This window comes from Triticum urartu, chromosome 5A (genome assembly GCF_056163025.1).
Source record: "Triticum urartu cultivar PI428250 chromosome 5A, HENAU_Tu73, whole genome shotgun sequence".
Taxonomy (NCBI): domain Eukaryota; kingdom Viridiplantae; phylum Streptophyta; class Magnoliopsida; order Poales; family Poaceae; genus Triticum; species Triticum urartu.
In genome coordinates this window covers 7,251,899-7,266,545 of record NC_141877.1, presented here as the reverse complement: position 1 = coordinate 7,266,545, position 14,647 = coordinate 7,251,899, and positions in this window count along the sequence as shown.

Sequence of the window (14,647 nt, the reverse complement as noted above, 5' to 3'; positions counted from 1 at the left end):
TGCTCTACGAAAATAGATAGATAAATAAAGTATATATACCTCAAAAAAGTAAATAATGTATATATATTAAACATGGTTCATACAAATAAATATTTTATATACTTTTTAGATATATTGAGAGTATCACAAAAAATATTGAGAGAAGAAACCGAATATACTTGGTTTATGTTGGTTTGCTTGCATGTTTTTATCTTTTGTTGGACAATTTTCCATAGCCTATATAAATAATTTAAAATGATTTAGGAAATTTTAGATGAGTACTTATTTATATATGAACATTATTGTTGGTTGCTTTCCACGAGAGAAATGCAACATCTTTTTTAATAATATGAAAAAGCTGTTTTTTTTACAAAATAAAACAGTTGTGTTAGTTTCACTTTTATTATTATTATACATTATATATGTTTATATGATGCAGTATAAAATAGCGTTTATATTTCATGAGAGATAGAAAGTGACGGATTCCGACATACGCACTGATGTAACGATGACAAACCGGACTGAAACACCGCGAGAGGAGGTGCATGTAGCTAATCATTCTTTGTATGTATGTTAAACATGATAATACAAAGTGTGTATTTTTTATATATATTTTTCTCAAATATAGGAGACATATATATGGATTTTGGAGATGCACAAAAAAGAATCCATCGACAAGGGTTCCGAAGCGACGTCGTTGAAAGGGACCGAAAATTCACGAGTTATGATGCGGAAACGGTGATATCTCATAACAAACCCAAAAAATGCCAATTTAAATGTTATCGCACAAGGTATTTTTCAATATTATTATCGATCTTTCCTTTGTCATATTACCTTTTGTATTCCACTAATTTGGCTCATTTTTGTATCATGTCGACAATCTATGTTTATACCCCTAGAGATATTACAGTCATCGTATCAATCATGTCTGCCTCCAAGAAAACCAAGTTCATGGGCATCGCAAGTGAAGTGGACTTCAATTATTAATTAATTACTAGATCGGAAGCGCGCCTTGGCACGCGTTGCCTGGCTCAGCACAGTGACCCCAACGTCTAAACCCTCAACATAACAAAGCATTTAACCAAAAGAAATTAGAATAACTGCTTAGAATAAATGTGTTCAATATATATCACAAACACTACAAAGATCTATCAAGAGCAAGGTATAGTTTCTGCCCAAGATAACTGATTTTAGTATAGGGCATACAGATTAAATATGTACCAAAAGCGAACTATAGCTGTTGCCCAGGATAACCGCAATTTCACTACAGATCATAAGGGCAAAATTTGTACCAAAAGCTAGGCACAATGTTTGCCGAGGAAAACTAATTTGCATCAAATAGTACAAAACATAAAGACATAGATTCTATAAATATAGCCAGACAATTCATACCAGCAAGTGTAAGAATAAGTGTTACAGGAGATGTTGTATCTGCTCATAAACACAATGAGATAACAGACAATTGGAAACGATGCTCTAGAAACATCAATATCTATGGTACTTTATAACTGATCATTATTGATAACTCTACTTCCTCTTTCCAAGTTCTGAGGCGAAGCTAATGCAATTAGTAGTGGACAATACTTGACAGGCTTCATCATCCTAATGATAATATGGAAGCTCTATAGATAATATTAGAATTAGCTCATGAACTTAGCCACTATGCAAGCTATACAAAATTCAGATAGATGGCATGTTGAGATTGAAAACAAACCAGTAACACTGTGCCTGTAGAGAATAAGTAGAAAAGATTGCACTTAACAACTGAGAGATCCAAATAAGTATGCAGCTAAACGAAGAAACTACCTGCAAGAAAAGATGATGTAGGTTAGGGCAACATATGATCCACTTGATACTTGAGCAGGAAAAGGATGGATACCTATGTACAACTGGAGTAACTTATCTCATACGATGCAACGGTAGTATTAAGAGAGGACTGTGTAATTTGCCTTCAGATTAACAACGTATGGGGGTTATTTGGTTAACTAATTACAACCGCATGTCACTGAAATTACACTTTCTAAATCACAATGAAGTATAATAAATTAATAATCCACACCCATATAGATAAATATGCAATTTTACATTCCCATGATTTAGCTACCTTTGGATCCTCAGATAGGAAGTACAATGAAGTATAGCTGAGGTCTTCACAGCCAAACTAAGAAGTACAATGACATAATAGAAATACAAAGCACAATAGGAACCATTGATTTCTGCTATGTGATGATTAACGGATCATCACGTGAACTGTTAGCATGATTAGTTGTCTTGTTTGTGGGGGTGAGAGTAAAAAATCAGAACCATGATTATCTAAGAAATTCATATGTTTCTTCAAACCATAAAGAAATTCATATGTTTCTTCAAACCATAATTAGATTCATATGATTTTTCAAGAATCAAACACTATTCTTCAAGATTGTTCACCTAAGATCTAGGAGAAGTGTACTCTAAACTGAGGCAAATTCAGGTGCCTAATTCGAAATTGTACTTCAAACCATACAAAATACCATTAAAGCTTTCAGGACAGAGATCTTTGTAAATCACCTTTTACATAGCACTGGTCTAGCTCTCTAAGCAAGTACTACTCTATGGTTTTGTTGGTGCATATACATCTAAGGAACATGAATTAAAGCAGTTTATTTCTATAGCATGGATCCTTTCATTTGAAGTAGAGACGCACATGAATTTTAGCTATTGCATGTGAGGATAGGCGTTGGGCTTGGGGACGCAAGGTAAGGAAATACCTCAGGCTGTAGTGGATACGCCGGGTCGCCGGCATCGATTTCGTGGCCTGGCCACAGACTATCCCCACCATGATCTGGGTGACCACTGTGAGCACCATAGGTACCTAGATGACAAGAGAGGTGGAGGGCCGGCCTGACCAACATGCAACAATAAGAAAACAATTTACTACCTTTAGAATAAATTTAGAAAGAACCAAGAAGAATGAAAACCAGCAACAGTTGGCATTGCAAGGAAAGAAAATTCTGGTGATCATTTAAGAAACATGACACTCACATTTTAGTCAAATTCAACTTGGAAGAAGCTGAGAGCAATCGTTCCTAAAAGTGAAATGTCATACTCGCTAAGATTTGAATTGCCCAATATGATCTATATTTCAATGGAACCAACGACCCTAATAACATTTCTTAAAACAACAATTATAAATGAAAAGATATCATTTCTCTGAAATGACAATTTAGAACCAAGATCTCAAAGATGTACAGTTTGGCTACACATTAGACCTGACGCTCAGAACTATGCAAGGAAAGTACACACTAAAAAACCAAGCATCATAGAGCTTGGAGAGAAACATATATTTCTATGCAATGGGCGAGTAGATAAGCAGAAACATGCAGTGTAGGACAACAAGCCTATGAAACAAATAAGTTGGCTCAACAATGACCTTGGCGACAAGAGGCTGCGCTGGCCAGCATTCCTAGGAAAATGTTTCTGATAAGTAATAAGGAGCATGTACATGTGCCTTTTGCCTCAGTGTCTCTCCATATCCTTACATAACTCTCATGATCATAAACAGATTGATATTGGACTTATTCAGCATGCTGACCAAACCTTAATAAACACTACATTAACACATCTCATGTTGTAGCAGAGGCATTAGCAAACACACAAGTACGACACCAACTGCGACCAACGCATCATGTAAACAGTAACCTGCAGGACCACCACAACAGGAGAGAAAATCAGAAACTACCTTGAATCCATGGTCGACGACAACACTGCTCCTCCACTTCAGTGTGCTACAACCACTGCTGACCAAACCCCGCAACCTGGTCAATCTTGCACGATTGGCCATGGACAAGGAGGTCGTGGATGCTGCAACTGGCTCTTGTCTGATGCCCCACCTTCTCCAACTCCACCCTCACAAGAATTGAATGCTAGAAGAAATCGGTCAGTTCAAACTTGAGTCCCTCCAAAAATGGTTGCATGCTAAGATTATAGGATATCGGACCTTGAAAAAGCATGCCAACCACAAGCTTCACAGCAATATATAGACCTATAAAGGAGCTCAGTAGCCTGGAAATAGAAGAGGCTTTCATCATTATAGAACACATTGAGTAAGACAAGAAATCTATATATCTTCGATGTAGTTATTTTATCAAACCAAGTAACAAAGTAGCATTCCTGCTAAGTGCATGAAAACTAAGAGCTTGCTAAAAGTCATTCGTGTTTAGATTAGAAAATAGTTGCATCGAGATATCTTTTGGTGGGGTCACACAAGGAAAATATCAATACAAGACACAAAAACGGGTTAGAAAAACTCAGGTTACCTTCAATTGACCCAAGGAAACTACCATCAGAGTTCAACCGAACCACCATGATGAAGAACACTTCTGTTATTGTTTTAATGATATAGTAATTGATTGCTTTCTACTGACCTCCTATAAAGGCAATTAGCCACTTCTTCGATGGAAGTCAAAATAGTGCCTATGTTTTTCTTCAAATGTGGCCTAATATCACACGATAAATGCTTTAAGCGTGCTCAAACAATTAGATAAGGCAAAGCGCTACTGGAAATAACTAAAAACAAGAGGAAAATGAAATGCTAAGGAAAGGAAAAGTTCATTACCACACCCATCTGAAGGTTTGCAGCCTGAGTTCCAAGATACACAGATTGCATCAACCAACCCATCTTCAAGACAACAAACATGACATATATGGTTTACAATCTGTTCAAGAAAAAAACCTGCGATGAGCACCAAAGGAAGTGGAGAAGAGGCGGTAGAGATGACGCCAGGGACACAGAGAACGGGTTGTACGTCTTCCCCATCTGTGCTGCAGTCCATGGAGGAGCAGATACGCGAGCCGCAACCTCCGCTCCTCCTGACGATGCAGGCACACGAACTCGACCGGGGAGCAGCGGCCCGAGCGAGGCTGAGCCTCTCCTGGCGATGGAGGAGATGGAGGGAGGGGCGGCGAGACAGGAAGGACGGGGAGCACGGCGAGCGGCGGCGGTGTAGCAAGGAGCATGGCGAGCGGTGGCCTCTCCTGGCGATGGAGGAGAAGGAGGGAGGGGCGGCGAGACAGGAAGGGCGAGGAGCACGGCGAGCGGCGGCGGCGTGGCAAGGAGCAGCGCGAGCGGCGGGCGGGAGAACTGGAACGGGGCGATGCGGCGGCTAGATTTGGGATAGGAGAGGCGCGTCGGGCTTTTTATACATGTTGATGAAATTCCAATAATGCCCTTGGCGGGGCACCGGAATAACATGCATTGGTAGCCCAGTTTTAACACTGTTTCGATCTACAGTGCTTAGTTTTGATCCGACGAATGGGATCAACCGGGGGCTTGATCCGACGGTCCAAAATGTATCAAGAACTAGATCCAACGACCAGGAAGCGCTAAAGTCTGAGGAGGCTGGGTTCCTCCCACTATGTATCTTACGCGATGTCTATGTTATATTGTATGACGTGTGAAATTTAACATGCATTGTTTTTATATAACTCTTGCAAAATATTTCAAGAGCCCGTGGCAACGCACGGGCATTGTACTAGTAGATAGAAGTTTACCAGTAGCGCCTGTTTATGACCCTACGCTACTAGTATTTAGCAGTAGCGCTGGGCAGAAAACACGCTACTACTAATATATAACAGCAACGTTTGTTTGCTTGGGCCGCGCTACTGTTAGATGGGCCGCAGGGCAAAAGCAGTAGCCCACTTAGCTGTAGCGTTTGTTTTGAACGGGCGCTACAGCTGGTGGGCTTAGCAGTAGCGCCGGCCTCTAAACAGCGCTACTACTAGAGCAAAAGAAAACCGGCCCGAGCGCCCCCGCACCCCCTCACACTCTCACAATCGATCCCCTCCGCCCGACGCCGCCGCCGCGGTTAGGGTTCGTCCCCGGCCGCCTCACCCCTGTCGACGGTGCCGTGCGCCGCCACCACGCGCGGTCGCCTCTCGCCTACTCCGACGCTCCAGCCTCGTAAGTCCCCCTCGATCTCCTCCTCCCTGCGCGCGCCACACTAGCTAGGCTCCAATCGATTTGCCGCGGCGGCTTGCCATGTTTTGGGATTTAGGGATTGCACGGTGGCTCCGCGCTTCGATGCGACATGCTCCTCGCGTGATTGGGGAGAGAGTAGAGAGAGGGGTTAGGTGAGAGAAGTAGAGGCTTTTTGCTCACTGAAACTTAGGAGAGAGTAGAGAGAAGTAGCTAGAGAAGTAGAGGCTTTTAGCACATATAATTGAAACTTGGGTTTCAATTCTTGGCTGCTGCCCCTGGAGGAGTGGTGGCAGCGGCGGTGCCTAGTGTTCTAGGGTTTAGAGAGGGGGCGTCCATGTCGTGACTATTGTTTCCGACATTTAGGATCATTGATGTAGTACTTGTAACTACTTGTCATTCCTTCGCTGGAACAACCATAGTGCTCGACCGTAGAATCGTGAGCATTTTTTTAGCTCTGATATGACAGCAACGGTTGAGGGTTTCAATTCTTGGCTACTGCCACTAGCTTCTTTGTTGATGCACATAAAGATATGACCAAGAAGCCCTCACTGTTATGTGGTTTCATGGAAAAATCAATGCTTGATTCCATACTCTCTTTCAGGTTGAAGAGAGTATCTGTATGTGGTGATGCTCAAATTGCTAAGTTCTTATGATGCTGTTAGTGAGCCCATTTTTGGTAAATTTCAGAAAAAGAAAACACAGATAAACAGAGAGTTGTATCTGATCGAAAAGGGGGGTGTTTGCCTTTTATAGTTTTAATTATTGTGCATCTGATGCCAAAGGTGGAATGGATGTTTACTTATTGTGTTTTGGAAGATTCTAAGCTGGTTCAACTTTTGGATGTGGGAATAGATAAAGTGTTCCCTTGGACTGAACTTTATGTTTACTTTTTAGTTGTTATTTTGCTTGCCATGTGAACTCTAGCTATGAAAACTTTATGTTTACTTTTTGGATCGTTAATCCTTTAATCACATTGCTTTAGGGAAATGGCGCCACCACCACCACCACCATGTCGACGGTGCAAGTCAAGGTGCGCCAGCAGCCTTGCAACTGGCACGCTGTTTGGCATCTACTTCGAGTCTAGTTTTCTTCATGCGGCGGTAATAAATTATATGAAACTAGTAACTACTATTTTGTTTTTAGTGTTATTGGCATTAATGCATCGTGTATATATCATTTTGCTTCTTGTACACAGATCATCCCATGCAATGTGAGGTCACAATTCAACAATCTGACTGGAGACTCTGTGACCTTTGAGGCTCCTAGGGGCCCCTACACTATGGAGATCAAGAAAGGACGAAAGATGACGCGGGTGGGAGGAGATGGATGGGTCCGTTTCATCGACCACATGCGTATCACCGGTGGTGAGTTGATCAGCTTCTCCTTCAGAGATGAAAGACCCAAGCTGGCCGTGATTTATGTCAACAAAGCAGAAGATTATGAGGATGATGAGGATGATGACGACCCACTCGGTGATGCCATCATAGCTTAAAGAATGAAGTTGAGCGAGGAGGAGGTGTGCAACCTATGGGACATCATGCCGCCACGTGCTGACTTCGTCGGGGTGCCATTCGTGACCCGTCTGACAAGTACCATGGTTGATCGGCATATCATGGTATGTTGCATTTACTGTAGTTTTTATAGTAATTTGATGATATGCTTTATTGTTATACTTAGTTTAGAGTCCGATGATATATATGCTTAGTGAATCTTATATGCTTTATTGTTATACTTAGTGTAGAGTCTGATAATATATATATGCTTAGTGAATCTTATATGCTTAGTGAATCTTATATGCTTTATTGTTATACTTAGTGTAGAGTTCGATGATATATATGCTTAGTGAATCTTATATGCTTTATTGTTATACTTAGTATAGAGTCCGATGATATATATGCTTAGTCAATCTTATATGTTTAGTGAATCTTATATGCTTAGTGAATCTTATATGCTTTATTGTTATACTTAGTGTAGAGTCCGATGATATATATGCTTAGTGAATCTTATATGGTTAGTGAATCTTATGTGCTTAGTGAATATTATATGCTTTATTGTTATACTTAGTGTAGAATGTGTGAGGCTACTTATTAATTGATATATTTTTCTTATTCAGAAATTGCCAAAGAGCCTATCTGAGAGTTGTGGTATCAAGCCTGATGAAGAAGGCTTTGCTGGAATACGCCTTACCGCAAGGGGCTCCGTCACCACTTGTGCGTACGGCGTGGACACGGACGGTCGCACACACTTCAACTCGGTTGGGTGGAAGAGCTTCCTCGTCGGCAAAAATCTTCATGTTGGACAGGCAATCCTAATTACTATCAGAAACACCCACCGCCCAGGCTTGAGGATGATGGTCGTCATCGACATCATCTAGAACTTCATATGCATGCGTGTGGCTGTTGAACCATATATATGCTAGTATGACTACCTAGTAGACTTATCAACTATGATCTATCCATGCATTGTTGACTATCATATGAGTTTGTGAGATTGTGTGGTTATATTAAATGTGGTACTGTCGTTAATGTCGTTAATGTTTGTGAGATGATTCTGTGAACTTAGTTTATTTGCATTGGATTTGTCTTGATTTCCATGAATATTGCACCTGACTGCTTTTTTTATTTTTTATTTCTATTTGCCTAGTTGTAGCGTGGGGAGAAAATAAGACGCTACTACTACGTGATGATAGTAGTAGCGTTGGTGGAGAAATCGGCGCTACTAATGAGTATTTTAGCTGCAGCGCTTGTTTAAAAACGCGCTACTGTTAAATAATAGCAGTAGCACCCTAGCAGTAACGCAGGTGCCCGTGCTACTAGTATGTAAAAAACCAGCGCCACTAGTAAGTTGTTCTCTAGTAGTGTTAGTTGTTATCTGGTATTTTCAGGCCATCGAGTAGACACGAGGCAAGGAAGCAAAAGCAGAATTGTGTGACTATTAGGATGAAGAAATTCTTCCTCATCCTGCTCGAGAAGAAGAAAAAAAGGTGGATGGATGACTGACTTACCTCATGAGCTTCTTCTGCTCTGCTTCCTCCTTCATTCTCAGTTGCCACGGGATTCAATCTGTTGATTCAGGTGAGTCTTTCTTGGTCAGTCTCGAGGGAACGACTGCATCTTTGGAGGTGGGAGGTGACGAGAAGAGGAGGACAGAGGATCCCCCACTTGAATGGGAGGCTCTCGTCGGCGGGAACACGACATAGCTCCGCCGCCGCCGGAGGCCCCGGCCCCTCCGCCTCTCTCTCATCTCTGGTTTTTTTTTAGAACATCATCTCTGGGTTTTTTTTGAGCTAATCTGTACTCTTTATTGCACGTTCAAAAATATCGGAATACAGATAATTTCGGGCATAGTAGCAAGCCACACATGGCGCCCGGGAGGGAGAGATGCCGCTGCCTTAGCTAAGGCATGAGCCTCTCCATTATGTCTCCTACTCTCATAAATAAATTCAACATTGCTAAAAGACTTCCTTTGATGCTTGATATCTTGTAAGATAGGGAAGAACCTACACAGGGAATCATCAGCTATTCGTGTCACCACCTCCTGACAATCTGACGCCACACAAACGGATCGAACATTTAAATCCATCGCGAGTGCTAGCGCCTCACTGCATGCCCATGCCTCGAGAATTGCTGGCTCCAAACAACCTTCAAAAATGATGGCAGAAGCTCCCAGATAGTTACCCTGTTTGTCTCGGCACACCACGGCCGAGGCGCCCCGTCCCCAATCTTAGAGAAGCCACCATCTGCATTTATCTTCACATCATGGGATTCCGGCGGCAGCCATGCCAGATGTTCTGGCTGACCCACATGCACTCTGGATCTTGCAGACAGGTCCCTGGGGGTTACATGCATGCCCCCAGGCGTCACATGCAGGTCCTTGGATGACGCGTGCAATTCTCTTGTACGCGCCCCTTTCTCTGGAATTTGGTCCAGCTCCGCCATGAACTTCTGGACAAAAACATGCGTGCTAAGGGGACTTTGAAACTGGTTGTCGTGAATAGCTCTGCGCCTAGCCCACCAGATCGCCCACATCGTTACGAGCACGCACGCAAGGGACTCCGTAGGTAGGGTATCCACCAGCCAAAACATCCAAAGCTTTGCATCTTCGGTTCGGTTGGATATGATCGTTGCAGTGGTGTCCTCATCGGCGAGCGCCCAAACACAGCGTGCCATATGACAATCAAATAAAGCATGGCGCCATGAGTCAACTGCCGCATGGCAAATAGAGCATTCCGCGGAGTCTGCCATACTTCTATGCTTCCGGACCGCCCCTGTGGGTATTGAGGTTTTGGCTAAACGCCAGGCAAAAACCCTCACCTTGGAGGGGACCGCCGCTCCCCAAAGCTTGGACCATGATCGGCTGTCGGCTTGGATGTTGGAGTGGCCATCGTTATGCTCAAGCCAGTCGGTGCGCTGCTGCTTGGTGGAGGCTAGTAATCTGTATGCTGACCTGACTGTGAAAATTCCTCTTCGCTCATAATGCCAAGACCAGAAATCCGCCTGAATTCTGCTGCTAAGGGGAATGTTTAGGATTGCCTCCATATCCATCGGATACAAATGTTCATTAAGAACTTCCCGGTCCTAGGTGAAGGTGACAGGGTTGATTGGCTCTGAGACATGTTGCGGGGGGTTTAGGGATTTTGGACAGACCAGCCATAATTTGTAATCATGGGGGATCCAGTTATCATGCCAAATGTTGGTATCCTCTCCCGATCCGATGCGCTTCACTAGGCCAAGTTTGAGTGCATCTCGTCCCTCAACTATTGAACGCCAGACTTGTGAGGGGTTTCTTCCCACATTTGCTTCAAGGATTGTAGAAGCCGGGTAATATACTGCTCTAAGAATCTGAGCGCTGAGAGAGTCAGGCTGTGTCAGAAGTCGCCATGCTTGCCGGGCAAGAAGAGCCAAATTGAAAAGCTCAATGTCGCGAAAACCCATGCCTCCCATGCATTTTGGCTGTGACATGACCTCCCAAGAAACCCAGGCCGTCTTTCTCTCTCCTTTTTTTGATCCCCACCAAAACTTCCTAAGCAATCCGTTTATATGTTGGCACAGACCTCGTGGCAGTTTGAAACATGCCATAGAGTATGTAGGGATAGCCTGGGCCACTGATTTTATTAGCACTTCCTTTCCACCAGCAGATAAAGCCTTCTCCATCCAACCTTGCACATGTTTCCATATTCTGTCTTTCAGGTATTTGAAAGATCCCTCCTTGGCTCTCCCCACATCAGCTGGAAGACCAAGGTATCTGTCAGAAAGTTGTTCATTTGAAACCTCCAGAATTTGCTTTACCTCCTGCTTCAAAGCGTCCATACATCCCTTGCTGAAAAATATAGAGGACTTGTCCTTGTTTATGCGCTGTCCCGAAGCACCACAATATCGCTGAAGCAAGAGATCCACCCTTGTCGCCATCTCAGGTGTAGCTTCAAAAAATAATAGGCTATCATCGGCGAAAAGTAAATGATTTACCTCAGGAGCACTATCCGCCACTTTGATACCCCGCACCCTCTCATTCGGGTCATCCACCCTCAGCAAACACGAGAGACCCTCAGCAGCCAATAAAAAGAGATACGGTGATATGGGATCGCCTTGTCTGAGTCCTCGGGATGGGCTGAACTCTTCCTGCTTTTCACCATTGAAAACAACAGAGAAAGAAACAGAGGTGACACATCTCATGACAATCTCTGTAAATCGTGGACTAATGCCCAATTTTAACATCACCCTTTCTAGATAGTTCCACTCGATTCTATCGTAAGCTTTCATCATGTCAAGCTTCAAAGCACAATATCTGTTGCTCTTTAACTTCCTTGTCTTCATGTAGTGGAGACACTCATAAGCAGAGATGAAGTTATCCGTGATTAGACGTCCTGGCACAAATGCTGATTGTTCCTCAAAAATGATGTCGGGGAGAATAAGCTTGAGCCGGTTAGCCAAAACCTTGGATGCAATCTTGAAGATCACATTGCAGAGACTAATCAGTCTAAACTGTCCTAAATTTTTTGGACTTGCAATCTTGGGAATTAACACGATGAACGTTTTCTTTATCTCCTCCGGAGAATCCTCTCCCTTCAGAACTCGCAGCACCATATCAGTAACCTCATCACCACACAACTCCCAAGCCATTGAAAAAAGTGTGCAGGGAAGCCATCAGGCCCTAGGGCCTTGGTAGGAAACATTTGAAATAACGCGGCTTTTACTTCCGCGTTAGAGTACCGAGCGTTAAGCATATCGTTCATGGTCGCATCCATCCTAGGTGGTATATGAGACAGGACTTCCTCAATCCCCACTGTGTTTTCAGAAGCATATAGATTACCATAGAAATCCGTAGCCATGCTAGCCATCTCTTGTGCGTCCATACACACCATACCATCGGATCTTTGAAGTTCAGTGATACGGTTCCTTGCTTTCCTTGAACTAGCCTTCCAATGGAAAAATTGGGTATTGCTATCACCCTCGGCAAGCCACTGTATACGCGCACGTTGGCGCCACATGATTTCCTCTCGTAAGCACAGCTCGGCCATGCGAGCCTCGACCTGTTCCTCCTGTGAGGACGGTCCAACACGGTCAGGCAGCGCACGCATATCCGCTAGTTGCTGGCGCAACGAGCGCAGCTCCGACCTGATTGCACCAAAGGTAGTGCGTCCCCACTGTTGCAATCTCCCGGCAACTGAAGTCAGCTTATCAGAAAGTGCTGCAACCGTTTGAGCCTTGCCTGCAGAGTTCCAGGCTTCCTCAACCACCTCACCAAACCTTGGATCACGTTCCCACATGCACTCGTACCGAAACTGCTTCTGCTTTGCTCTCACACTTGCATCAACCAGCTCCGTTTCCAGCAAAATAGGGCAATGATCGGACTTAGCTGCAGTTAAATGTTCCACCATGGCAAAAGGGAAAAGTGTGGACCAGTCAGCAGAACCCAAGGCCCTATCAAATCGGACCCTGCAAAAATGACCTCCTGCCACCCTTATCTCCCAGGTCCAGTCAAGACCACGGTACCCCAGATCCACAAGGCCACAAACATCCACAGCCTCTCTGAACGCTTCGATTTGTGAGCTATCTCGCTCGTTTGGGCCAAATTGTTCCTCAGCACGCAGAATCTCATTGAAGTCACCAATACATAGCCAAGGAAGAGTGCTCTCTCCCCTTAACCTTTTCATCGTGTTCCATGTTTTGTACCGAAGAGATCTAGTCGCTTCCCCGTAGAAACATGAGAGGCGCCATTGTTCCTTCCCTGTTTCCAGCACCCAAGCATCCACGTGATACTCTGAATTTTTTTTTATTGCAACATCCACCGAGTTCTTCCAGAAAATACATATACCTCCACTACGACCACTACTGCCAACACCAAAACTGAAATCAAAACCTAAAGAGAACCGAAGACCTTCAACACGATTTTTTTGTAACTGAGTCTCGACTAAACAAAGAATAGTAGGCGAACTAAGCTCCACCAGGTCGCGGAGTTCCCGAACTGTCGCAGGATCGCCTATCCCACGGCAGTTCCAGCTTAGGATTTTCATTGGGCTTGGCGGTGCTCCAAGGAGGAGCCCGCCAATGACGCCATCTTTTCTGTTCCCTTCTTCACGGGTGAACCTGCCTTCTTAGCTTTCTTGGCATCTCTCGGGGAGACGTATGTTGGGGGTGGCGGCGGGACTGAACCTGAAGCCGAATCCTTGTTGCTTCCCACACCTGCACCATCAGCCGGGCAGCTTGCCAAGATCAGATCAAGGTTCCTACGGGTTGTTAAGGCAGAATTTTCCTCCTCCCTTGCCACCCCAGCCTTCAGTGGGATGGTCACTTCTTCCTCCTCAGCGGCCGTGCCCAGACCAGCATCTTCAGATGAGCGCTTTCACGGTGGGGAACGTTCCCGGCCAGCTTGCCTGCCCCGGCCTGCTCCTCCTCTACCCCTTCCACCTGAACGACCTCCACGCGGCACCCAGCCACTTTGCTGCTCTGGTGCAACTTCCCTCCGTTGTGCTATCATCCAGCTGCCCCACTGCTTATGTTTCTCCTCCCAAACACCATCGCCACACTCTTCGTGATTATGGCCCATGAGTCCACACATCTTACAGAAATAGGGGATCTTCTCATACTTCACCGGAAGGAGCAGTCTACCTTCTCCCACCACAGTAAGCGGTGTAACTCTTGTCAGAGGCTTGTTCACAAGAACCCGAGCTCGAACCCTAACATAATCACCTTCATAGAACAGCCTAGGCGCGAGCTGAGTTTCTTTCACCCGGCCGATGCGGCGGGCTAACTGATCTACAACCTCAACTTTGCGATAGAGTTCAGGGATGTTATGGATCTGTGCCCACACGTATAACCCATTGAATTCAAATGAGGTTGGTTCCTTTTTGCCATCGTAATCTTCAATCAACATCCCCATCCCCCTGAAAAGCCATGGACCTCCATGCACAACCTTCTTCCAATCGCCAAGGCAGAACATCTGAAAAATAAACAGGTTTTCACCCGCCTCTCTACACTTTGGGACATGCGCGAGAGACCAGATGGACTTCATGCACTCAAACATCGCTGATGGACTGAAAGTGCGCGTCATGTTCACCTTCCCAATCGCTAGCCATCTAACATCCGCTTCAAACTTCTTCACCTCTTCTTCCCCCACTGTCACATCATCGAGCTCACCATCCTTGAGATCCAGATGCTGCAGTAACTCTTCCAAGTTCTTCCCAGTCCAGCCCGCCGACGAAGATTCCGTGCG